Source organism: Lagenorhynchus albirostris, chromosome 17, assembly GCF_949774975.1.
Source record: "Lagenorhynchus albirostris chromosome 17, mLagAlb1.1, whole genome shotgun sequence".
NCBI classification, from domain to species: Eukaryota; Metazoa; Chordata; class Mammalia; order Artiodactyla; family Delphinidae; genus Lagenorhynchus; species Lagenorhynchus albirostris.
This window is the reverse complement of record NC_083111.1, coordinates 20,340,859-20,368,695: the sequence shown is the minus strand read 5'-3', so window position 1 is coordinate 20,368,695 and position 27,837 is coordinate 20,340,859. Positions and strand designations below refer to the sequence as shown.

The window sequence follows — 27,837 nt, the reverse complement described above, 5'->3', positions numbered from 1 at the left end:
GTATTTTCTCCATTCTATTTCCAAGATTTTGGATCATCTTTACTATCATTATTCTGAATTCTTTTTCAGGTAGACTGCCTATTTCCTCTTCATTTGTTTGGTCTGGTGGGTTTTTACCTTGCTCCTTCATGTGCTGTTTGTTTCTCTGTCTTCTGATTTTGCTTCACTTACTGTGTTTGGGGTCTCCTTTTCACAGGCTGCAGGTTTGTAGTTCCCATTGTTTTTGGTGTCTACCCCCAATGGCGAAGTTTGGTTCAGCAAGTTGTATAGGCTTCCTGGTGGAGGGGACTAGTGCCTGTGTTCTGGTGCATGAAGCTCGATCTTATTTTTCTGGTGGACAGGACATCTGGTGGTTGTTTTGTGGTGTCTGTGACCTTATGATTTTAGGCAGCCACTCTGCTAATGGGTGGGTTTGTGTTGCTATCTTGCTATTTGTTTGGCATAGGGTTTCCAGCACTGTAGCTTGCTGGTCGTTGAGTGGAGCTGAGTCTTAGCATTGAGATGGGGATCTCTGGAAGAGCTTTTGTTGTTTGATATTATGTGGAGCTGGGAGGTCTCTGGTGAACCAATGTCCTGAACTCGGCTCTCCCAGCTCCGAGGCAGTGGCCTGACACCTGGCTGGAGCACCATGACCCTGTCAGCCACATGGCTCAGAAGAAAAGGGAGAAAGAAAGAAAGAAGGAAAGAAAGAAAGAAAGAAAGAAAGAAAGAAAGAAAGAAAGAAAGAAAGAAAGAAAGAAAGAAAGAAAGAAAGGAAAGAAAGAAGGAAAGAAGGAAAGAAAGGAAGGAAGGAAGGAAGGAAAGGAAGGAAGGAAGGAAGGAAGGAAGGAAGGAAAGGAAGGAAGGAAGGAAGGAAGGAAGGAAGGAAGGAAGGAAGAAGGAAAGAGAGAGAGAGAGAAAGAAAGAGAGAGAGAAATAAAGAGAGAAAGAAAATAAAATATTTATTAAAATAAAAAATAATTATTAAAAAAAAAAGAAAAAAGGAAATAAGAGAGCAACCAAATCAAAAAAGAAATCCACCAATGCTAACAAGCATTAAAAACTATACTAAAAAAACAAACAAAAAAAAACAAAAAAAGGGACAGACAGAACCCTAGGACAAACAGTAAAAGCAAAGCTATACAGACAAAACCACACAAAGAAGCATACACATACTCACTCACAAAAAGAGAAAAAGGGGAAAAAAAAGTATATATATTTTGGGAAGTCTGAGGTCTTCTGCCAGCATTCAGTAGGTGTTCTGTAGGAGTTGTTCCACATGTAGATGTATTTCTGACGTATTTGTGGGGAGGAAGGTGATCTCCACGTCTTACTCCTCCGCCATCTTGAAGCCCAGCATAGGAAATGGTTTTTATTTAAAGTTTAGATATGCATTTAATTAACCAGAAGTACGTTTTTCTTTTCCTATGAAGGTAATTGTGGAGAAAGTCAGCAACATACTCATTTAATAAATTACAGCATTGGTGCATTAGAATGGTCTACAAGCCTAGAAAAATATAAAATAATGCTATATAACTTAGTATTTTCACATAAATCATGACAATTGATTCTTACATCAGTCCTCTGAGTGACTAGGAAGGAATTATGAGTCCAAATTTATAGATGAGAAAACAGGTATAGTTGTTTAATTGCTAGGATGGAGGAGCTACATGGATAAAGTCACCAAGAATGATGACACTAACAGTGTTGTAAAGGAAGAGAGCAGGGTGAGCACAAAAGCAGAGACCCAGGGAGAGTAGCCAGAAGTAGAAGCCATAACATTTACATGTGTGGCTAATTTTAAGTGCTGCATTCATTACAAAATTATATTTCTTTTTAAAAGTTCTAGTTCATTTAAAAATCTGACAGATTGAGCTGTCATTCTGCCTGAGGTCCAAACATATAACTTCATTTAGATCAGGAAAATCATTTGTATGCTTATTTACAGTTATTTCAGCTGTTGAAAACCTTTTACCTTTTACTTCATGATGTAAAATGAATTTAAAGGTGAATCAAAAATAAATAAGTAAACTCATTCATTCAGCAAATATTTATTGAGAGTTTTTTGTTAAACTTGCACCTCTCATGATACAGGTGTCATCACAAGCTCTGCCTTCTGGAACATACCATGCCTACCTAGCTCTATAGTCAGCCCTGCTCCCCTCCAGTCTCTAGAGCATTAGGCTGTTTAATGTCACTCATAATACTTATCAAATTATCTTTTCTACTTGTTTATATATTCACTTATGTCCCCTGTATGCCATGCACCCCCAACCGGAAGCTCTTTGAAAGCAGGAAGTGTGTCCCTTTTCATTCACGGCACCATGCCCAGTGCCTTGAACAGTGTCTGGTGCTCTAAGTGCTCAATTTATACTTGAGGAAAGAATAAAGATCTAAAAGATCTGCCAAATTGTACATTTCTTATGCAAAACAGTAATTTTGCACACATGATTGCAATTGATTCTCACAAAAATACTATGAAGTGGCTACACTTAGAATATATGTTTAGGAAACATCCTCATATAATTTCCCAAGCTCATAGCTCATACAACATAAAATCTGTGTTCACAGACTGTAATAATTGTTGAAAGACACCCATGTTCTCAAGATGTCATCAGTATAACACATTTGCCAGATTGAGTTCCATGTGCTTTGTTCATTCTATGTTCCAGATGTAGGAGAAAGCACCAAGGCCACACAAATTTCAGTGAAGTTTGAAAGCACTGAGAACTACTAGAAAATCTACCCACTTAGCTCCTCCAATTAGCCCAGCTGTGCACAAATGCTAAGGCATGTTTCTACACACCATAAGGCTACAAACAATTGGTTTCTCTTTGTAAGATAGTATTATTCAACCTAAGAGGGGAAGTCTGTATTTTAAAAAGAACTGATACCCTTACTTAATTGGATTGTCGATATTTAAGACAGATACAGTTGATGCATATTATGTATTTTAGAATCTGCTTTTTGGTTTCTGATTATAAAAGTGTTGCCAGATTGCTCTGTTTTGTCAAAATACGTTTTATTATCTTCCAGTATACACAGCTAGATCTAATTTCCTAGCTCCACAAAAGGTTAAGACTGTGTGTCTAAGATCTGGGCTGGGAGTGATATGTGTTTATGGGCAAAGACATTAAGAAGCAACTCTAACGGGTAGAACTCGGAGGACTTAAACAAAGGTGGAGCCACAAGATAACAAAAGCCTGGATCCTTGAACAATCACAAAGAGGCACCTCTAGCAAGGCAAACCCTCACCAACTGTGACTTAAACGACATATTCATTTCTATTATATTAAGCCAGTGAGATCTTAGGAATATTCTGTTACTTGGCTAATGTTATTTTACATCATATTATTCATGGTAGAAACTTGAAAAATACTGAAATATATTGCCTATTCTTACATATTTATTATTCTAGGTGAATTTCAGAGTTACTCTGCTGGGATTTTAATTAGAATTACAATGGCTATATATGTGAATTAGATTTTTTTCATAGTTTTAATATTGCATATTGTTATCCAGAAAAAAAGGTGTATGTATCCATTTATTCAAATCTCATTCTTCATTTCGCAACTATATATTTCTTGTTACACTTATTCTGAGGTATTTGGCTTGTTACTACTTTTTTTATTGTTGGAATTATAATTGGAATATTTTCCCTATATCATTTTCCCATTTATTTTTTTATCAAAGCCATTGTATATATTTTGTGACCACATTATTGGATTCCTCTATTCTTTCTAATAGTACTTTTTCTTATTGATTCTCTGAGTTTTTCAAATATATAATCATATTATCTTTAAATAGTGATAATCTTGCCCCTTCTTTTCCGATGTTTATCATCATTATTTCACCCTTTTGTCTAATTTCACTGTCTATAACATTTCCAGAAAAATAGTAAATAATAATAGGAAAACAACACACACCTGACTTATTTCTGACTTCAGGGGGTGTGCTTGCAAGTGTTTCATCACCAAGAACAATGCTAGAAACTGGTTTGAGATATGCTTATCATTTTATTTAAACAAGTATTCTTCTCTTCCTATTTTATGAAGGGTTTTGCTTCTTTGACCTGTAGTCAATTGTACTAGGAGATTTCATATTGCTAAACAGTCTTGCATTCCTGAAATAAACCCCACTTGATCATGACATATTATTCTTTTAATGTAGCACTGCATTTTGTTCTCTGGATTTTATTTACTGTCTTTCATTAATATTCATAAGTGAGATGGTTTATCATTTTCTTTTCTGTGGTGTCTTTGTCAGATTTTGGAGTCAGTGTCATAGTAGTTTGGGTTTTTTTTACGAATTGGAATGCTTTATTTTCTATGCCTGAAACAATTTAAATTGCGTAGGAATTACCTGTTCTTAGAAGGTTTGAAAACATTCATCCATGAAATTGTTTGGTATTTTTATAGCCAAGACCCTAATTTAACAATGTAATGAGTTCCTTCCATGATCATTGTTTTGTTTAGTATATCTATATCTCTTGAGTCAATTTTTGTTATTTTCAATTTTTAGAAAACTTAGAAACTTGTTTCTGAATTTTAAGTTAGCTGTGTGTCGTATAATATGGACAAGAAAAGGATAAGTTCAATATTTTTTCTATAAGATTTTGTAAAGAAGATATTCCTAAAAGTATGCTTTATGGATGTTAATAGGATAACATAAAAAGATGGTCCTGGGTCAATATTACTGGGAGAAGCTTTAAAGCAAATATTAACAATTTCTTTTTCTGCAGGACTTCTCAGAGTCTTTAATATTCTTATGTGCATCTTGACTCTTTAATAGGGGCCAGTGTATATAACCATTTTCATACTTGGCTGTATAATCTCCCCTTTTCTTTCAAGGACCATCAAGGTACTTGTGTGCTCTGGTACACAATTCGGGAAACAGGTCTAAAGAAACCTGAAGAGTAAGGTTATTATTGCAGAAATATTTTCAGGATTGATGAAACTAGGGTGTTCTGGAAGACAATCCCCTCTAGAAAACTCATAAAAGTACAATAAAGGGACTTCCCTGTTGGTGCAGTGGTTGGGAATCCGCCTGCCAATGCAGGGACACAGGTTCAAGCCCTGGTCTGGGAAGATACCACATGCTGCGGAGCAACTAAGCCCATGAGCCACAACTACTGAGCCTGCACTCTAGAGCCAGCAAGCCACAACTACTGAGCCTGCGTGCCTAGAGCCCGTGCTCTGCAACAAGAGAAGCCACCGCAATGAGTAGCCCCTGCTCACAGCAACTGGAGAAAGCCCACGCGCAGCAACGAAGACCTAATGCAGCCAAAAATAAATAAATTAATTAATTTAAAAAAATACAATAAAAATGTATAAACTTCAATGCTCAGAAAGACATTTGGTTTTATTTGATTCAAACATTTTTCATGCTCATACCTTTGCTTGTACATCACTCTAAAAAATCCCAAAGACACTAAATATATGTAAAAGATAAAGCTGTAACCATCTGAATATTAAAAACATTCAAACAAGCTTTAGTTTCAGTAACTAGTGACCTTGCACGAGTTTTACTTGTATTACCTAAAATATTGCTTATTTAAGCAGGGGTATTTTCTATACAATAGACAGTGACCATAAAAATCTAAGTTGTTTTCCTCCATAATATAGTGCTGTCTCCAACTTACAGATGAAGAAATGTCATATCCTTTCTAAGCAAAGCCTTTGTGCATCTATTCAGAGACCTAATCTTTAGGAACTAACCCATAATGGCATCTGGAAAAGTTTCAAAAGCTGAAGAAAAAAAAGCAAACGCTAATATGTGAATACATCTCATCAATTATAGATGTACATTCAAACAGAACCTGCTGGGAAGCTGATATTTTCTCATTTTCTGAGACCTATGGGCCCCAATTTAAGAGCAATGTTCAAGCAGCCCAGATAACAGAATGGATGGGTAAAGCTTTCCTGGATTTGAAAATTTCAACACAATTCTTAGAAAATTATCATCCCAGGCTTAATTAGAAATAAACAGAAGCACAACTTGAACTCCGTTGCCTTTAATTGTTTGAGGGAATTCAGAGAAATAAAAGGAATCCTTGAGTACAGCTCTTCGAAGTAATCTGCCTCACATGTATGGCTTCTTTTATCATTTAATTAAAGATGTAGCTGCATCAAAACAGTGAGCTTCTACTGAAAATCTACAGAAGCATAAGAGTTTGGCAGTGGTGTGCTAGATAGAGCTGGCTTGTAGAGTTCACAAGAGCCAAATGTGTGCTTTTCTTCCTAACTGTGTTGGGTAATCTCACGTTGGTAGCTTTAAATTGCCTGTGGTAGGAGAATTTACACCATGGCAATAGGCAAACATTGCAAATCAGGACTTTTTTTCCCCCCAAAGAACAGTTACTAAACATATACCAGCAGATCTCTGATAATTATACAAAACATAACAATAAGTTGAATTATGTTCTGTTTGATAAATCAATTGTATAATAAACCATGAACTCACTCATTCCAAGAGTTCCCCCAAGTTAACATGTGCACATGTTATTAAAGATACTGATTGCAAATTCTACCACAACGATACATATCTTTATTACAATAGATTATACCATTTATCTGTTTCATTATTGTTTATAAAACTTTGAAACACATTCCAATATTTGACATAATTAGCTAAGTCTTTGGTGTGAAAATCAATTTACCAAACTTGAGGACTTACGTAAGTGGTTTGGCTTGTATTTTTCTAGTTATTCTTCTTCTATATGATAATGAATTTGTATATCTCAATGTTTTTCCCTAACTTTCTCAAAAATCTAGACCACAGACCTTAGACTTCAGTGTTTAGCACAATACCATTTATGTATTTGATCTAAATGTTTGACTAAGTATTTTCAGGAGCCATAGAAAATGTTTGTGTCAAGAAAATTATTTAAAATTTACAGATTTAAATGTTAGATTTATTCAAGATATTCACCTTTCTATGCACTGAATATAATTATAAATTTCAAAAAGGGAGAGATTTACTCTCAGTGCTGGAATACGATTTTCTTCATGTGAAAATTTTCTTCATGTGAAATGTTCAACTTACTTATTTTACAACATGTTGAAAAACTTTGATAATCTGGTACACCTATAAGTATCAAAACGTGTCAAGAAAGATATTGTTATTTTCTGAAATAGTACTTGTTGAAATTATCAATACTTACTTATCTTTCTACACACACACATACACACACACCTTACTTTTTTAGATCACATAATCTAAAGTTATGAATGTGAAACTCTACATAAAGTAAAAGAAAGAATTCAAATCCTCCAAAAATGAGGGTTAACAAAGTGGATAATTTCTCACACTTGACCCTGTACTTCCAAGTAGCTGCAGAGAAAGGTGGGTAGAGTTGTATGTGCCTTAGTATTGGAAAAATAAAAACTTTAATTTTTCCAGGGAGACAGTATTTCCCCTTGCTTAAGTCATTTAATAAATTCATCCAATAAATGCTTATTAATAGCCTACTACATGTGAGGCTCTACACTGATGCTGAGCATACAGAAATTAAGCAGTCATGGAAGGTGGATATAAAAATCAAATAAGTGGAAATGAATAGAACATGTGCCTTGCTGTAATGGATACAGAACACTGTGGGGCACCAAATGGGTGAGTAATAGATTTAACCTAGACGGGTGATCATGAAAGTCTTCATAGAGATTTTTCCCAGAAAGACTTTAAAATTAAATGTATCTTTGTATGACAGGTATTTCAAGTAGAGAGTGGCACAAGCAAAGGAACAAAAACCCATAACAGCAGGGCACATTCAAGGAACTTCCAGTACTTTCAGTTCTGCTGGAGCATAGAGTTTGGGGAGACGGAGAGAGATTGAAGGTCACGGCGCACAGAGAGTAACAGATAATAGGAGAAGAGAATTGGGGATATTGACGGTGTCTACTCTCAGAGAAAATAAGCCTAAAGCATAGGTGGTAGAGAAGGAAACTAATAGGGAGAGTGAAGAGATTTCTAGACCCGGAGTTTTCAATGAGTGAGTTAGTAAACTGAGAGACGGTGGTGAGAATGAGATATTATTAGGTAGTCTTTCAGAGGTAGAGGAATTCAAAATTCTTCCAGGCTCAGAGAATTTCTGTGGCGAAGGATGACCACGAAGAAGCAGGAGTGAAAGTAACTGGAAATAAGGAGCTCAAGGAATTGAATGAAAGTCTAAGATCTAGTTTAGAACACCCAACTTAATGGGAGGAACCGAGGTAAAAGGGAACTGGGAAGCCATAGTTTATGTTTCTTTTGATTTTTAACACAGAAATTATTTACTAAATTCTTTAACGTTTCCTCAGAAAAACTTGAATCAGACAAACCCAATTGTTTGTTATTTGCCAATTGTTTGTTATTTGCCAAGCACGTTTAGATCCTATTATTATCATCATCTTTCTGATGAGGAAACTAAGACTTAGCAAAGGTAAGTAAACTAGTAAGAAGCAGAGCTGGAACTAAACCCCATACAAGCTGATAAATCTGCTACTCTTAATATTATAGGGGCTAATTACTTAATCATTTAGATACGAATAACATCTACCTCACAGAGACAGAATTACAGATTAACAGTAAAGTCTAGAAGTGATTGAGTGTTGTTAACTCCCTTTGCCCCAAAGTCAGGTATTTGTTTATGAATGTGTGTATGGGTTTATGCTTATATATACTCATTTATTGGCTAACTCATTCTAGAAAGAACTTCCTAAGTGTTCAATGAATATGTGTGTTGTATGAGTCTGAACACACTGAACTACAAGGACTGAATTTGATAATGCACCGGCACAGAAATAATTATATTCAGAAGGATAAACTTTCAAAAAGCTTTAATTTGTCTAAAAAAAAAACTTATAGCACTTTCTCTGTGTGTAGCAATGTTCTAAGCAAATTACTCATTCTTCATTAACTCATTAGTATAATGTAATAAACATAAGCAATATCAAAGAATTGAAAGAATATGAACAATAAGAACCCCTAAGTGTTTTTTTAATAAGAATTTTCTCTGATGCTTACCTGGAGTTTTACAGTTGAAAATAAGAGGGATAAAGAGAGAATGTAAAGGTGAGGTTTGCTAATTATTAGTGGATAGGTTTGGATCATGGTGGGCATGAGGGAGGCTTATGGAAAAAGGAGAGTGAACTATGCTGATAACAATTATTCATTATTTGCAATAAGACCTAATAGAGCAAACAATAGCTTAATCAATATCTCCAACTTTTTTCAATATTCCAAAAGTATAAAATTAGGTTTCAACAATATCTGTTTTCTTTTATTTACTTGTCATTTTAAATCTTCTAAGATTTTTTTCTAATGCAGTGAGCTATGAAGCCATCATTTTTGTCTGTCCAGTACATTCTCCCAACATTGCCCTTAGTAGCAGATGGGTTTCTCTGGACAAAGAGAGTGGACATGTGAGCCATGTCTGGCCAATCATGATCCCTCACGTTTTGGGCATTGGTGACTTTCATGGTGGTGCCCATGTGATCCAAGCAGAGGCAATCAGTATCCTGACTGATGTTCAAATGATAGGAATGAGTTTCATTTCATGTTTTCCATTAAGTCAGTAAGCAAGGAACTCGTGATTCTGTGGCTACTTAAGAACATCTTTACCAGCAGCATGGATAAAGCCTGTCACCACTAGGAGGAACTGAGGCCACCAAAGATGGAAGCTGATTCTGGAGATGGAGAAAGTGGAAAGAGAATTGAATGAAACTAAGACAGTTGGTACCCTTAGATCAAGCCATAAGTGCAATCCATTCACTTCTCAAAGGCATGACCAACAACTTTCCAAGTCAGTTAGAATTGTTTTTTGGTTCTCACCATTCAGAGCGTCATCACTAATACTCCAGACTTGGATCCAAAGAGCTGGTTTCTAATTCCAACTAGTTGGGCAATCTTGGGCAAATCATGTCTTCTCCCTTGGTCTGAGACTCCTTACCTGTAAAATGATGGAAATGAACTTGACCTTAGGTCTTATCTGTCTATCATTCCTGATTCTACAATATAATTAAATTATATAAGATATAATTAAGTTAAAATGACTATTTCCCAAAATATCCTAATTTTGCTCAAAGATCTCTCCTTTTCTAACGATTTCCCAAATCTATCTCTGTATTACTCCTACATAATGGTATCAACAGAGAAGAAAGGGTGTACAAAAGGAAAGTGTAAGCTGTGGTATTTTGCAGGGTTTAATTTTTGACTTGGCACTGTTTTCATGAAAATATGAACTGTAGGTAAGTTATCTAAGTAAAACGTATTGATTCTCTATAGAAACAATCCAAGTACATTTCTTTATGTTTATAACTAAAGTTTATGTTAAAACTTTTATCTAAACATAAAACCACAATAAAGTCCATACCAATTAGATTTGATTCAGAAAAGTTTATTAAACACTTATCCTGATGAAAAAAATAATTTACATATCATCCAAACTGGGTCTCTTTGGGTCTTGTGCTTAGCGCTTCGCTCTGCGCATTAAACTCTCAATAAATGTTTGTTAAATTAAATTAAAGGAGTTGCTTTAACTGCAGCTCACATGCCCTTCCATGATTAATGAATCATCACTAAGTGAGAAATTAATGAGTGTGCTCTGCGCATCAGGAAAAAAAAAATGTGTTCTGTTTTGGAAAGGGACAAAATTTCACAGCAGGGGAAGGAGAGAGGCAACTCCAGGAATTAACAAGAAAAGAAGCTTGCAATTACAGCTACTGACATGTGGATAGACTCAAAATAGCTGTCGAAATCACTATCTGTGAGCTGTCACACACACTAGCTTCAAATTAATCAAGACTTCACAAATCCCTTCTCCTTACAGTTAGAAAGCAACAAAGGATGGAAGAATCTATCCAGGACAGCTCCAAAGCAGAGACAACTCTGAAGTTCAGATTTCTCACTGCTGCCACGTTTCCAGGCCCTCTGCCCACAGTTTTCTTCCTCTTTCCCATAATCAAAGAACCAGAGCACACAGGGAACATCAGACAGTAAAACCAGGCTGAAAAAACCTGAATGAAAAGAGGAGGCAACTAAAGATAGATCCCAAAGTATGAAAAGGGAATAATTCTGATTCCACACTTGGCATGTTAGGGAATTATGGCAAATAGAGAAATCTAAGCAATCAGGCAATTCAAGGCAGGAAGATTCCCAGCAGCTAAAGGTGGGACATAATTATTAGTGGGAAGCACATGCAGGCAATAAGAAGTCTGAATAAGTAAGCAAATGGGAAAGGATGCAAAGGCATCCAGAAGTCTGGTATTAGGTAGAATTGGGCAAGATTCAGGGAGAAGAACAAGTCATAGAGAAATTAAGCAGGAAGGAGACAGGGAAAGGTCACATTTTTGTTCAAAGGCTTGACAACACCCCTTATTGCAACTGGGGCACAAGCAAGGGGCAAGGTCTTCCATATGGGATGGCTTGACACTGAGTCAGCAAGTTACTGTCTCAAGGCTCGTTAATATTTCTCAGCTATGAACAGAATTGGTCTTGGGCCTGGACCAGTGGAAAAATGATGAAGACAGTGTGTGTGCCAAGTGTCTATCAGGGAGAGAACATTTCACTAGTGCCATTTCCTTTTTTATTTTCTTCAATTATTTTACTTGGGATCCAGATGGGGAAAAAATCACACAACTGAAACAGCCACTGTACTTCTGCACCGTATAGCTATTTCCCTCACATTTGACCACTTGGCTTTGTAGCATAGCTTTTCCATTATTTGTTTGGCTGTTACTGATAGCACCAGGCTCTTATGAAATATTAAGTGCTGTGAACAGACATTACATACAGAATTAGTGGCCTTGGAAAATAATGAGTAGACTTAATGAAAGGAATAAATAAGCAAGAGAACCTGGATTTCAGAATCCTGGCAAAGTAGCTCCAGGGCCCTCTCCGAGCACTTAAGTATCTCCACATGTATGAAGGAGTCCACTATTCCTTCTCATGAACTCCCTGGATGCTGCCGAGTGTGGTCACTGGAAATGAGAGACTTTGGTTTTCATTCAGAATAACTTGCTGATTACTGGTTAGAAAATTAAACCAGTGACTTCTTTTTCAGTTTTCTATTCCCCAATTTTTCACTAATATCCTCTGGCCCTCCTTTCCTTTTAAGTATGATAAAATACAGTGCTTGATAATTTCCTGTGGAAGACTGGCTTTCCTTGGTATCGGTAACCAACAAACATGCGTGGTTGCATTTTTTGGTCAAGGGATGGATGGGGATAGAATATAGCTTTCAGATTTGACATTGACTAACATTGACATTACAATACAATGGCAATTAAATATAATTGTGAAAAATAGAATAATGATCGACTGAGACAAATTCCTCCTACACTTGTCAATTAATTATAGTCTAACAAGTTTCTCCTTTGCTACAAAGTTATATACACCCACAGCAACCTTCACACAGTCAGGGACTTTTTAGTATTGAAAGTTTAAAAATCCATGTGAACTAGTTTTCTTCAATTATAATGGGATTGACTTACTTTTTTGTAGTAAGATACAGTCATCTTAACATTTTTAAAGGTTATAATCTTTATTCTTTCCTGATTAGGACATGATACTCTCATGAGGATTTGATTTGGTTAAAATGATTATGACATATGTTAATTTTATGACTCTCAATTCTAAAAGTGATGCAGAAATTTAAATCCACAATTTTTAAAAAAATACAGACTTAATATGGGATGAAAGAAAACTTGTTAAATTTTATATCAAAGTAACTGCTAAAAAGAAACTATGAACACATAATATAGGATGTTGTAACAATTAGGGTTCACTCTTGCCAACAGGTTATTTTCTCCATTTATGATTTTAGGTTTTATAACGTAATCATCAGGCCAGTAATAGCTAATCAGATAAGAACCTGCTGTATAAATAAATAAAATAAAATACAAAAATAAAAAAAAGCTAATCAGGGCATAAAATAAAGTTAAAATGTTTTACCAGCCTTACAAACATTTGTGCTGCTAGATTTTTCACTAGTTGAAAGCAACAGCCTATTAGGTAGCTGAATATAGAGTATGTTAGAATTGCACCATATGCTGTTTCAAAGAAACATCTGACTTAGCTAAGAACATGCTTTTGATTTATTAGTTGACTTCTGTGCAGACATATATGTGATTTCTTGATTCCTTTCTTCGTGTCACACTTTTGATGCAATCAACCCTCATGTTCTCTTCTATTCTTCAAGTCCTGGGAGAAAATGCAATCAATCACTGAGTAAATGTAGTAGGGTAACAGCCCTTTCTCGAACATGATTTTCCTTTTTTATCCTGCTGTTTTAAAAAATATATTTTTGAAAGAGAAAATAAATGAAGTGATCTAGTGGTAATCTTCCTTTCTGCACATTTTCAAATTTGGGCTGCATCGATTTGTCAATTTTGATATTGGAAATGGATAGAAAGTGATAAAATTCCTCATACTTGTATACTAATTTGTTCCTTAAAAATAAAAACAAACAGTTATAGTTTGTCATATCTTCCAGTGAACTAGAATTCCAAAATAAAAACGAGGTCTGAAAGACCAGACAGGCAAATGATATATGTCTGAGATGTAAGTGACAAGTCCACCACTAACAGCAAAAGAAATGTATTTTATTATGAGTTAATACTTACTAAATACATGCTACATGCAGAGGAGTATTAATGCATTTTACCTGGATTATCACAGGTAAGGTTCCAAATAATCCATAATTCAAATGTTAGCCTTAACCACATTTTGCAGTTAAAGTAACTGAGTCTCAAGACTTAGGTCACTGCCCAAGGTCATAGAGTTAGTAAATTACAGAGCCATGATTCAAACGTAGGCCACTTGGCTTCATAGTTTGCAATACTAAGTTATTCTCTCTCTTGTCAACTTTAAAACATGGTAAGTCATCTAGACTCTCTTAGCTTCTGTTTCCTAATCTCTAAAAAGTGAATGATATTATCTACCTCTTCAGACATTTGGGGAAAATAAGTCAATTTGAAAAAAAAAAATGTGTGAAGAGCTGAGGGCAGTAAGGCATAGACTTTGATGGACTGAGGAAGCCATAAAGACTTCTCTTCTCAGAAATGACATTTTTGAAGTGATTTGCCTAGATATTCTTTCATATATTTCCTGAATCACCCAATTATTTTAGAATGAGGGCTAGAACCCAGGTGCCCAACCAACCATATTCATTCTCCTACTACCTTGAAATGGAGGCTGATTACGGTCATCATCGCCGGTCTACATTGCTCTCCAGCACATTCCTGGTGGCTTTCATGTCGTCTCTTGGCTCTCTCATGGGACATAATCTCATGGTGGGTTTTGCGGTTTTTCATAATATATCCACTCCAACGTGCCCACTTCTCTTAAGCATACTTTTTCCCTTCATCCACCATCTTCCAGGCCAACTCAGGCATTTCTAACTTACTGAGAGTTGCCCATTGTTTTTCTAGGTCTCTAAAAGTCACCACAGTAGCACACATGCCCCATGTCTAGAGTCTTTGCTAGGGTGTTAATCCTTATTTCCCAAGAAAGTGCCCCCAAGTTAATAAATTCTTGCTTATTCAGGTTTTCATTCTGGTCCATTGACCAAGCACTCTTAAAAATACAATCTGTAGTTATTGGTCTGGCAGCCAAGAGAGGCAGTGAGGGCTGAATCTGACCAAGGCACCAATTGCCCTGTGGGGAGAGGCTTCTGCAGCATCTTCCAGCACAGCTGAAGTGCCAGCTCTTTCTACAGAAGGGAAGGGAGGCCACCTCTGCAATCTAGAGGGTTCAGAAGGGTTGTAGAGTCAATATCCTCAGGAACACCCAGTGAGCCCTCTCCCACTTCTCAGAATTCCTAGTTTTTCCTACTAGGACTCTGACCGTCACATAACAGATCTGCCTTGGATGAGGGTTCAAACATCTCAGCAACTCTCCCAATTAATTCTACTCTCTGCCATTTGACTATACCTGCCCTTTAAATATGCTAAAACCACCCAGGCTCTCTAGTTTTTACACTCAGCAGTTATCCATTTGTTAATGGCAGGCCATCTTTCATCATTCTTCAGCAGGGCCTCATTTCAATATATTGGGTTGGCCAAAAAGTTCGTTTGGGCTTTTCCATAAGATGTTATGGAAAAACCCAAACGAACTTTTTGGCCAACCCAATAGCAGTAGCCAGCCAACTCCACTGTCTTTGTAGGCACAGTAGCCTGTTTTTTGTTTTGTTTTTTTTCTTCCTTGAACAGCTCACTGAACTCAGAAACACTTACTTATGTTTATCAGTGTGTTAAAGGATATGATAAAGGATACAGATGAACAACCAGATGAAAAGATATCCAGAGCGAGGTCTGGGAAGGTCCTGAGCACAGGAGCTTCTGTATCCATGGTGTTGGCATGACTCACTCTCCCAATATGTAGATGTGTTTACGCACCTGGAAGCTCCCTAAACCCCATACTATTGGGGTTTTATGGAGGTTTCCTCATATAGGCATGAACAATTATTAACTCCATTTCCAGACCCTCTCTCCTCTCTAGAGAATGGGAGTGGGGCTGAAAATTCCAAATTTAATCATGGCTTGGCTTCTCTGGTGACCAGTCCCCATCCAGGAGGCTCATTAGAACAAAAGATACTCCTACCACCCAGGAAATTCCAAGAGTTTCAGGAGCCCTGTGTCAGGAACTGAGGTCAAAGACCAAATATTAGAACAAAAGATGTTCCTAGCACTCTTATCCTCTATGTGTAGGCATGGTGGCCTGTTTTGATCACCTGTGACCACACCTAACTCTCCCAGGCCAAACCCCTTATATCTTTAATATGATATTTGGGATGTTTGGGGTTGACTTGGAAAAGTGGTTTCAGTCCAATCCAGCTTCCATCTCATCTAATGGCCCAAAGCTGGCTTACTTCACAGCCATGTGACCTGTGCAGGGCCCTGCCTTCAAAAGGACTCTGCTATTGCCATCATGAAATTCTCCATAATCTCATATTTGAACTTGTGTTGTTTTTTTTTTTTAAGTTAAGTTCGATGGGATTGGACAATGGAACACACACATGAGCAGAGGAGATATAAGCAAATGCATGTCAGCCTGCACTGTTCCTTACCTCCCAATTCACATGTACTGCTTTGTGTGTCCATGTGTACTGGACTCCAGGAGACCCAGAATAAGTGAAAGTTAAGAGCGATGCAAATCAAGTACACAGTAAGTGTGTTGCTTCTACAACTGAACCCCACGAGGCTATGCTTCCTGTTTGAACCAGAACTGCTTCCAAAAGACAGAAAAACAATGGTGTTACAAGAAACATGAACAACAAAGGAACTTTATCATATCCTTTCTTACACTAGTTCCGGTTATTAATGAACTACTTTACATTGAAAATTATGAGATAGAAAGAATGGAAAAAAACAGGACAACTCACATTCCCTTTTCTTTTCAGTCCTTGCTTACTCATCAGTAAGCCAGAAGGAGAAAGTGTTGGTAAAAAGTACATGTCAAGAAGTAAAATAAAAACAACTGAGTTAGTTTTATGCACAGTTTCCACTGTTCTGGTAAGAAAAAAAAAAAAAAAGATATTCAGGTACAAGTTACAAAAAAAGCATCGTGCAACTTTGGTGATTCCACATAAAAGTTAAAAGCTCTTCTATTTGCACTGAAAATAGACATCACACAATACAAAGATGAGTGGCAAAATTCATGCTAATAATTTCAATTTTTAATTTTTCTTTACTTAGAACGACATTTAATGGCTAATGAAAAATTTCGTGATAAGAGGGTGACCATAAAGGAAGGGAAAAGGCTTTATATTTTACTATCATTAATCCTACTTTTTGAACAAAAGGCCCCACGTTTTCATTTTGGACTGAGTTCTGCAAATTATGTAGCCAGCGCTGGCCACAACCTAGTTCTTCCCATCTCACTCATTTATTGTTGAGTGATTAAGTGAAAAGCAGAATTTGGCTACAGTTGCTCAAGTCCCAGACTGTGGCTCCAGGCCTCAAAATTCAGGGGAGCTGAGGTGCAGGCTGATTTGTGGAGAGAAAGCATATCACAGTAATTAAGAGCACCAATACCAGAGTCGGGAGTCAGCGTGCCTAAGTGCAAATTCTGAACTGTCACCTTTGTGATCTGGGACTATTTACTTAATCACTCTATGCCTCATCTTCTTCATCTGTAAAATGCGATTGTGATCATCATAATGCCTACTACATGGTGTTGTTGTGGACATGAAGTGAACCAATACCTGTAAAACACTTAGAATAGTGTCTGGCAAATAGTTGGTACTATATAAATATTAGCCATTAATATTATTTCATCAAATAGAGGGAAATAGTCTACCCTTAATCTGAAATAAAAGCCACCTACACTTTATTAAAGATTAGCATTATTTTAAAAAATTCTGTATGACAACACAGAAATATTTGCCTTCACCAAACACTACTTAAACATACTTGGATATAGTATAAGATTTTGATAAGTGAGCAAGGATCCATCATGATTACCCCCCAAATGAGCACTTTCTGGTCATCTTAAGCTTATGATTAACATGCTCAGACACTGCTTCAGGTAATCAGCTGATAGATAGCCAGACAGCAATAATAGGTACATTATTGCTATATTGTGTTTGAGCTACAATTACTTGGGAATGAGGAGGATGTTATAAAATTGTATTTCCTAAATTACATGTTTATTTGGTAATTCACAAGCCACACAGAAAAAAATTACTCAGGACAAAGCTAGCTGAAACAAATTTGCCTTAATGTATCCTAGAGACTCAGCAATGTTTGGAAGATCCAGGCACACAGATCATACATTATACTGGTGTAACACAACTTGGAAGTTTCAATACTACAGAGGATAGAGTCTGAACTTAGATAGAACTGGGAAGTAATGCTTGTAATTAAAAAGACCTAAGTTCTCATTTCTCTAAACAGCTATGAAATGCTTCTGTGTTCCAAATCCCTTTGGAAGCACATGACTGTAAGAAGGAAATAAGTACCCAACCTCAATAATTAAAAATACCACTGCAACGTTTATCTTTAAAGAAAGCTTTGCATGTCGGGAAAAGAAAGATTTCAACCTGCTTCTAAGTATAATAATCTTTAACAAAGTATTCACAAAATTATTTTATTAGAAAACCAAAGCATACATTTTTCCTTTTTAGTTAATTCTATTCTGCAAAATTTCCTGGGGTTTTTGACTCTTTCACTCCTGTTCATATTTTTGCTTCTTTATGGTTTTTCTCCTCTCCTAGTACTCAAGATGCCTAAGGGCAAGTGCTTTCTCATAAGTGTTTGTATCCTTCCGAAGTGTAATATATGTAATATACCATCACATATGCAGTAAAAATCTCGTGTCATTGTCATTGGATTAGTGAAACTTAGTAGGATTTTACTAACGATACGCATACTTTTAAAATGATGGAATTTGAAAGGAGTAAACATAGAAATCATAGATTTTATATTGTCTTTCTGTTATGATGGCTGAAAAGAACACCTTGAAATTATTAAATCTAAGTTGACTATTATAAAACAAAGCACTTAGAGATGGTATAGCAAGAGCAAGCCTTACATTCATTCTGGGCTACTTTTCTCTTCAGAAGTTCTTGGAATCAAAGTGGGTAAACCGAAGCCTCTACAATTCTGGATAATGTTGAAGCCCAGCTAAGCAGCACTAACCTTTGATATTCATTTGCCCTGGTGTTTGGGTCTAATCCAAAGTATCTACAGGCATGTGGCAATTTACTCATAGAACTGTAGAAATTTAGAACTAAAAGAGTTCTCAAAATTTATCTAAGCCATACTCTTCAAAGTCACATGACCTACTGAGGCCCTCAAGAATTCTGCCATTTGTCTAGGAGCACTCAACTCTATATATGGTGGACATAAGTGATCAAGTCTCCTTAATGCTAAGCTCAGGTCTTGTAAGTTTATAGCATCACCTTTATCCAACTTTCAGGGAATTTCCATGACCCAGAAATAATCAGCAGCAATGTTTCTTACTAGATCCTTCTAAAATGAGTCGCAGCAGGAGCAACACACTAATCAGGAAACTCAGGAAGAATGGGGACTTCTGGATGCTTTCCAGGCTGTTGAGAAATTATGTGAAATTCCAGTGCACCTATATACACCTTTACTCTACTCCCTACACTTCTGAGGGATACGGGAATACTGACTGCAGACCAGTCCCGAACTTCTGATGTAATGAGTAAATAGCTCTTGTTCGGAACAGCTTGTCATGGTTTCAGAGGCTTCTTTCTGAAGAAATTTCCTGCCTCTAAGACTGACAGCAGTGCTCTAAGTTGAGAGTTGTGGGCTCGGGATGGACGCTGAGGATGATAAGGTTAAAGGTGCCAGGGTAAATTACTGCCATATATTTTTTCTCTTTTCCTCACTGACTACCTCTGTTATGGCAGTAAGATATACAGCACAAATACTTAAATACATGCAGAAAGGAGAGAGATTTTACAAGGAAATGACTTCAAGCTTATTCCTCTAGCACTGGTATAGAATCTATCTGCCCTAGAGGTGGAGGGAGTATCAGCTCCTAAATTATGAGACCAGAATCAACCAGAAGAAGAGCCAAATTTAGCCTCCCTTATGGATGTAATTATGTTACTGCAGAAAACCTGCAGACATAGAAAAGGTGGCTTGAAAAATATATATGGAGACCCAAGTGTTTAAGTATAGCATTGAGTTGAAACTGCAGTCATGAAAACTTGGCCTTCAGAATCCAAATCCATTAAAACCAAAAGGAATCAAGGAATCTTTGAGGACATGTCAAACAGATGAGAGAATAAGAAACCGAGGCTCATGACAGTTAAGAGACCTTCCAAAGGTCACACAACTGTCAGGCAAACCAGAGTCAGGCCTCGGTAGGTATTTCATATTTGTAATTGCTTGCTTAATACTGTTGTGAAACAGAAGTTCAACCCCTACATTTGAGAATCAAAATGTACACTGCTTGAATCTATGGACTGGAGAGTTTTGAGACATGTCAAGGACACGAGAAAGGCTACAGGAAAGGGGATTACATATTTTCCTTTTGTCATTATTCAATGAGCTCTCCATTCCTCCATGGCCATTGTTTTTGGCTAGGTATGAGCTGTGGAAACATTTTTCCTGGATTCATCTATTCCCTGGAAAGGAAATTCAGTCTGGCTTAAGAGAAAAAGTTCCTCTCCAAGTAATGATAAATTGTCTAAATTGAAAGCTCACACCATAAACAAATTTGAACAGTACAGACATCTTACAAAATTAAATTTCCATCTAGTGCACTTGAATGATGTTTTGAGAAAAATAGAGGATAATATTTTAAGCCCTGCTTCATATGACTCCCTTCCATAGTACTGTTTTTAAGGTCCACTCCCAGGTAACTGAAAACACAATCATAATGTTTTTTTTGTTCTTTATTTCTATAGGCTCTATTTTTAGTGAAATACTTAATGTGCTTTGAGTATAACCACTAATAGTATTGTTTTTACAAGGAAATAAAAAGGCCTACAAATTTTGATACTCTTGCAGTTTTACCGAACCTAAATATAAACTGAACACGTCTTTGAATGTGTTAAGAAATTTAACCATACAAAATGTTCTCCGTGTAGTTCTATTTTTCTTTTGCACTTCACTGGAACTAAATTTTGTATTTCCACACAATCCATACAATCAGATTCTGTTTCAGATTCACTGGAATATTACCTCTCTAACAGTTCCATTCTATAGTTTAAACTAAGAGGCAGGTGATTGAAACTACTATCAAAACACTCAAGAATCGATTTTTTTCTTAAAAAATATTCATAATCTTTTTACATAACTATAACCAGGCTCCAAATTACCTTTCTAATTTTATCTCCCACTATTCCTCATCCTGCCCAGCTCTAGACGGTGTGACGTAGTGTTTTCTCATCTGTGTCTCATGCTTTTCCACCTCTTTTGCTCAGATTCCTTCCTCTAAGAGCCATGCACCTAAATCCTACCCAGCCTCCGAGAGTCAGATCGGATGCCTTCCTGGCACCCTGGCATTTCCTAGTATCCCAGATCAGGATTAATTTCATCTAGCTGTGAACTCTTGGAGCCCTACCCTTTCTTCCAGCTGCACCCATCACCTTTGCCTTATAACATGGATCCTTAGGGAACAATTTACTATAGTTGTTAAGAGGAAAAACTCTAGAGTCACACAAACTGGGTTCAAATCTTGCCAGTATGTTGTTAGTCAACTGGAGATCTTGGGCATGTCCTTTATTTAACCTCTCTTAGCTCCAATTCTATTACTTATAAAATGGAGATAATTATAATACCTATCTTATAGAGTTGTTGTAATAATCTAAGATAATGTATATGTAAAATAATTTGAAAGGTGCCTCATAGCCTAGTAAGTGCTCAGTAAATTAAGCTAGTACCAGTATTCTTATTATATTATCATTGTTTGCAGTGGAAAGAGCTTTCACTAATAAGTGAGAGAACTACAAACTTGCCTTAACATTCCAAGTGTTTTTTTTGTTCGTCATCTGTACTGAAAACAGTATTAGCTATCTATTGCTGCATAATAAATTACCCCCAAACTTAATGGCTTTAAAAAATATTTATTACCTCATAATTCTATGGATCAGGAATCTGGGTGAGGTTTAACAGTGTCCTCCGGCTCAGGATCTCTCAGAAGGCTGCAGTCAAGGTGTTCACTGGGGCTGAAGGCATCTCAAGGCTCAACTAGAGAAGGGTCCACTTCTAAGTTCATGTTCTGGTCCTTGGTAGGACTCAGTTCCGAACAAGCTACTGGACTGAGGGTCTTGGTTCCTTTCTGGCTGTTGGCTGGAAGCTGCCCTCAGTTCCTTGGCCTCTGTGCAGGGCAATATAACATATCACAATTTTATTCATCAAAACAAGCTAGAAAAAGTGAAACAGAGATAGCGTGAGCAAGAGGGAAGTCACAGGTCTTCTATAACCTAATTCCGAGATGATATCCTATCACTAGTGTCCTACTGCATTCCTTGGGAGTGTCACCAGATCCAGCCCACACTCAAAGGGACAAGATTATACAAGGGCATGAATACTATGTGGTGGGGGTCACTGAGGGCCTCTCTAGGCTGCCTACCACTCCTTATAAAGTTATTGTGGGAATTAAATGGGGCTAATGTATCTGAAATCCATTGTAGAGTGCTTAGCCCATAGCAGCTATTCAACTTGATTCTCCCTTCCTCACTAGAGTAAAAGTTCTTGAAAACAAGGACATTGCTCAGTGACCCCTGCAGTACCTTAGCACCCTGTGAAGAAGACATGGCTCTTACCAACCACTGGAAGAATAGATGATAAATGATACTGACAAAACTGTTCACAATTTAGTTAATATTGTCTCCATTTTCAGAAAGTATAGCCCACGTACCTCTCATTCATCAGGGATTTTTTTTTTTTTTTTTGGCTGCATTGGGTCTTCGTTGCTGTATGCGGTTTTTCTCTAGTTGCGGTGAGCGAGGGCTACTCTTTGTTGCAGTGTGCAGGCTTCTCATTGCAGTGGCTTCTTTTGTTGAGGAGCACGGGCTCTAGGCGCGCGGGCTTCAGTAGCTGCAGCACACGGGCTCAGTAGTTGCGGCATGTGGGCCCTAGAACATGTGGGCTTCAGTAGTTGCAGCATGTGGGCTCAGTAGTTGCAGCTCTAGGGCACACAGGCTTCAGTAGTTGTGGCTCGTGGACTCTAGAGTGCAGGCTCAGTAGTTGTGGCACATAGGCTTAGTTGCTCTTCCTGGACCAGGGATCGAACCCATGTCCCCTGCATTGGCAGGTGGATTCCCAATCACTGCACCACCAGGGTAGTCCCAGGGATTCATTCACAGTACAAGAGTGTGGTAGGCAGAATAATGGTCCCACAAAGATGCCCTTACCCGAACCCCCGGAACCTGTGAATAAGTTACATGGCAAAAGGGACTTCAAAGATGTAATTAAGGATCTTGAGATGGGAGATTGTCCTAGATTATGGAGGTGGATCTAATTTTATCACAAGAATACTTAAAATCAGAGAACCTTCCCTGTCTGTAGTCAGAGAAAGAGATATCATTGCAGATTAGTTAGAGAGCTACAACATTGCTGGCTTTGAAGATGGAGAAAGGTGTCCATGAGCCAGAGAGTGTGGACACCTCTTAGAATCTAGAAAAGACAAGAAAATGGATTCTGCCCTAGTGTCTCCTGAAAGGAATACAGCTCTGCTGACAACTTAACCTTACCTTGGTCAAATCAATGATGGACTACTGATCAATAGAACCGTGAGATGATACATTCATGTTGTTTCAAGCCATATGTTTGTAGTAATATGTTACATTTAGCAGGTAACAGAAAAATAATACATAGAGAAAATATGTCAGTTACTCAGGAGAGGGATCATACACAAATACTCTCTAAATGTTTAATGAATATATCATTCTATAACAAGATATTAAACATCATTGAAAGCTAAAAAATCGCTAGTTAGATATAACAATTACAAAACACTGGGCTATTTATTGTTTTTATCACTGTATTATAAGGACATTAGCTATTATCAAAAGTAATAAGAACATAAACTATTGTGTTTTAACTTAACCAACACTTATAGAATATTTGCTATGTGGTAGACACTACTATAGACACTTCATAAACACAAGCTCACTTGGCTCTATTAACCCTAAGTGATAGTTACTATTATCATCCCTGTTTTAAAGACAAAGAACAGACTCAAGGTTCAGAGTGCACAGGTAGTAAGTGGCAGAGCCAAAATTCAAAGCCAAACACTCTGTCTCCAGAGTCCATGCTCTTAACTACCAGTTATGCTTCTTCTAAAATCAGAACCTTATATATTCCCAATAAATTGCTTTGGATACATTTGGGGATTTAAGCAGCGTTTTTTCCATTGTATGTATTTGGGGTTATTTTTCCCTATTCATTCATTCAACAATTACTAAGCACCTCCTATTTCTTGGGCACAGAAGAAAAGAGAAATAAAACAACAAGCTTCCCCTTAAAGCGTCCACAGCTCAGTGACAAGAGACAGAGATGTAAATAGGCAATGATGAGATAGTATAATAAATTCATGCAAGCAAAAGCATCTCTTATTCCCTATCAATGAGTCATGATTTAGAAGGAAAGACGAGTGCTTAAATAAGCATACCTTGAATGCAACAGTGGAAGCACCTAACTGGTGTTAAGAGACATAAGGAAAGGAATAATATTTGCAGGAACTGGTGTCAGGGGGAGACAATGAAGGGTTTGAAGAAGAGTAACAATGTGTGAAGTTTTGTACTTTAGAAAGATTATTCTGGTGAACAGGGAGGAGAGTAAGCTTGAAGGGTGATAAGGAGGCCACAAATTTGTTAGGAAATAAAATGCAGAGAACATGAGGGTTTGAATTAAGGCAATGGCAGCAAAGATTATTAGAAGAGGGTAAGGTTTGGAGTAGTATTAGAAGGCGTTATGGCCAGAGACCCAGCATCTGCCATGTTTCCCTCCAAGAATAATAATAGCAAAAGAGAACAGTGAGAAGTTAGAAATGGGGGATGTGTAAATACTAGGCAGAGGAATGGCAGCAGAGGGTATTTGGAGCTTGTGTCCTGGTGCCTTTCTAAGGAATTTGGATGTTACCCTGGGGCAACTAGAGTCTGGACAAAGTATTTAAAGTGTTTGATCAGGTAGCACTAGAAAGTAACACCACCAGAAAGACAGAGGAGAGGCTGCAGTGGAGAGAAATTAGAAGCTGGGAAAGGAGACAGCATTGTGGTGTTTTAAAAGGGAAAATTTAGGGCTTCCCTGGTGGCACAGTGGTTAAGAATCTCCCTGCCAGTGCAGGGGACACGGGTTTGAGCCTTTGTCCCGGAAGATCCCACATGCCACAGAGCAACTAAGCCCATGTGCCACAACTACTGAGCCTGCGCTCTAGAGCCCACGAGCCACAACTACTGAGCCCACGTGCCACAACTACTGAAGCCCACGCACCTAGAGCCCATGCTCCACAACAACAGAAGCCACTGCAATGAGAAGTCCACGCACCGCAACAAAGAGTAGCCCCCACTCGCCGCAACTAGAGAAAAGCTCACGTGCAGCAGCGAAGACCCAACACAGCCAAAAATAAAATAAATAAAATAAATAAATAAAATTTTATAAAAAGGAAAAATTTAACTTTCAGTTTTTATTTCATAAAGAGACTGAATTTACAAAAGGAAACATTCCTTTTTCACGATAAACTGTTTTTAAAAGTTGAATTGTCACCAATAATTATAGCTAGCAACAGCTCACGTGGAGGCCCTTTTCTAGTACTTCACATATAGTGCCTCATTGAATCCTCAAGTGTTGTCATGAATTCAGTTAATAATTCAGTTACCTAACCAGGGAGGTTAGGTAACTTGTCCAGGTCGTCCAGTAACTGGTAAAAGGTAGAATATAAATCCACACATTGTGATGCCAGAGCCTAAACTCATAGTCACTATATCACTAAAGCATGTTTAGTAAATCCAGACGTTCACAAATTTCTACAATGTTGTGGTTCAGAGCGTGCAGAGGCCCTGGAATCAGACCATGTAGATTCAAATCCTCATTCTACCACTTAATAGCTGTGAGAAGTTACTTCCCCACTCTGTACCTGTTTCCCTCTCTGTAAGTGGGGATAAAAACAGTACTTGTCTCCTAGGGCATTTCTAAGGACTAAGAGTAAATGCAGAAAAAGGGGTTAGAATAGTGCCTGGAACATATTATACATATGATAAAATTTACCTGTTATTATAAACATTATTATTCCATCCTAAAGTACTGAGAGTACTGATAAGAAATGATGGATATACTGCATGGACCCAAGTATGATCTGTGGTAGGTAGAACCTCCCCTAAAAATGTCCATGCACTAATCCCTGGAACCCATGAATATGTTACTTCACTACGGCAAAAGGGACTTGAAGGATGTGATTAAGTTTACGGACCTTGACGTGGAGAGATTATCCTGGATTATCTAGGTAGGCTCAACTTAACCAGAGTCTTAAAAAACTGAAATTAGAGAGATGAAACAACAGATGAAAAGGTAAGAGAAATCAGAAGGATGAGAGGATCTCAACCTACCATTGTTGGCTTTGAAGAGGGCCACAACCTAAGGAATGTGAGTGGCTTCTAGAAGCTGAGAACATCTCTCAGCCGACAGCTGGCAAGGAACCAGGGACTTCAATACTACCATAGCAAGGAACTGAATCTGGTCAACAATCTGAATAAACAAAAAACCTGATCCTTCCCTAGACCCTCTAGAAAGGAACACAGACCCGGGGACACCTTGATTTTAGCCCAGGGAGACCTGAGCTGGACTTCCAACTACAGAAATGTAAGATAACGTACTGGTGTTGTTTTGAGCCACTAACTTTGTGGTAATTTGTTACAGCAGCAGTAGTAAACTAACATAAGATTTATGTTTATCTTTTTCCTAAAAGACTCAAATATATTGATTTAAGAACTCTGTAATATGCTAAAATAAATTTAAGTTTTTAAAGTCAGCAATTTTAAACTATGTTGGGGCATAAATCAATGTTGCCTTTCCATTTCTATTATTAAATTCCTTAGAACCTAAAAGTTGCTGAAAGGCTAAAAGAAGGTATCATAAACAAGATGCTATTGTAATTTTTTCATCTTTTCTTTCTTTTTAAAGGTGAATAGTCTAATTTAATTTTTTCTTGAGTTCTCATAATTAACAGATGAATTAAGTATACTTTGATTTTTTTACTAATATACTTTAAGCCCATAGTCAAGTCCTAATAAGACTCTTCATTAAAATGTCAGCAGGAATATATAAATTCTGGGTTTAAAACAATGTGTTGAATTTACAGAGGTAAAGCACTTACTCAATGGCAAAATACACTATGCCTTGGTTATTATGTACTTTTTCACTGTCTCTGAATTGATAACCACTATAGCTCCAAGAGAGTAAGGGCCGTGTCTGAGTGCTAACCTTTACATCAACACTGCTTAGCAATACCCCTGGCCCCCGGCAGGCTTTTATTAAATAAATGAATGAAAAAAAAATATTTTTAAAGCAAATATACAAAACTGGAAACAAAGTTTCCCTGAAACCTCAGCTTACTAGCTCATTGGAAAACTAAAAACGTTCACTATATCTAGAGATTAAATGGCAAAACCCAGAACCTATGTGAAACATTTTCAATAGAAATTTTAAATGTTCTACACGTTTTGCCCTCTTAATCAGATTCCTTAAACATAATTCAAACTTCTCAACAGCTTGGTATCGTTTTTATTATCAATGGATATCGTGACGTTCATGTGACATACATAAGGCTCCATGAATTAGAAACTGCTTTCTAAAAATGTCCCCTATGTTAGTCTTTTTTTTGGTCCCTTTTTCTCCCTTTCATAAAAATTAAGTGAAGCACAGTACAGATGTAGGTCCACCTGAGAAGTACAATATGGTTGCCTTCCTTCACAACTGCTACATGAAAGACTTGGTCTTCTTCAAAGAGCTAGAACAGCCCTATCCAACATAAGTGTAACGGGAGTCACATATGTAATTTTAAAATTTCCAAAACATTCTCATGTTGATATGTAACCAATATAACAAATGAACAGTTCCCATTCTTTGCTTTTCATACCTTATTTTAGTAATCCAGTGTGCATTTTACACTTAGAGCAGATCTCAATCTGGCCTACCCACACTTCAGGTGGCTAGTGGCTACTAGCTGGCCGACTCGAGCTCTGCAGAAACCTCTCCTTCTGTACCTAAGGGAACAACACACCCTTTCAGCTTGGAGCTCCTACTCTATATCACTTGTACTCTTGGTTCCCATAGTGGGAATTTCATTATTTGGAGAAACCATCACCATCATCCTCCTAGGCCTGACCTGAGAACTCCTTAATGTATGGAAGACAAGAAAATTCCAGCTATCTGTGGTGTTAACTGTGTATCTTTCAGGTAA

General features: G+C 37.3%; 1 long non-coding RNA gene across 1 annotated transcript; it reads right to left on the bottom strand.

Moving 5' to 3' along the window:
* Window positions 1–1,227: 1,227 nt before the first annotated feature.
* Window positions 1,228–21,749, bottom strand: LOC132508196 (uncharacterized). Its single transcript, XR_009536463.1, has 4 exons — window positions 21,507–21,749; window positions 11,813–11,936; window positions 9,790–9,907; window positions 1,228–1,404 (listed from the first exon to the last, which is right to left on the bottom strand). It is a non-coding gene; the product is annotated as an uncharacterized LOC132508196 (long non-coding RNA).
* Between the last annotated feature and the right edge of the window lie 6,088 nt (window positions 21,750–27,837).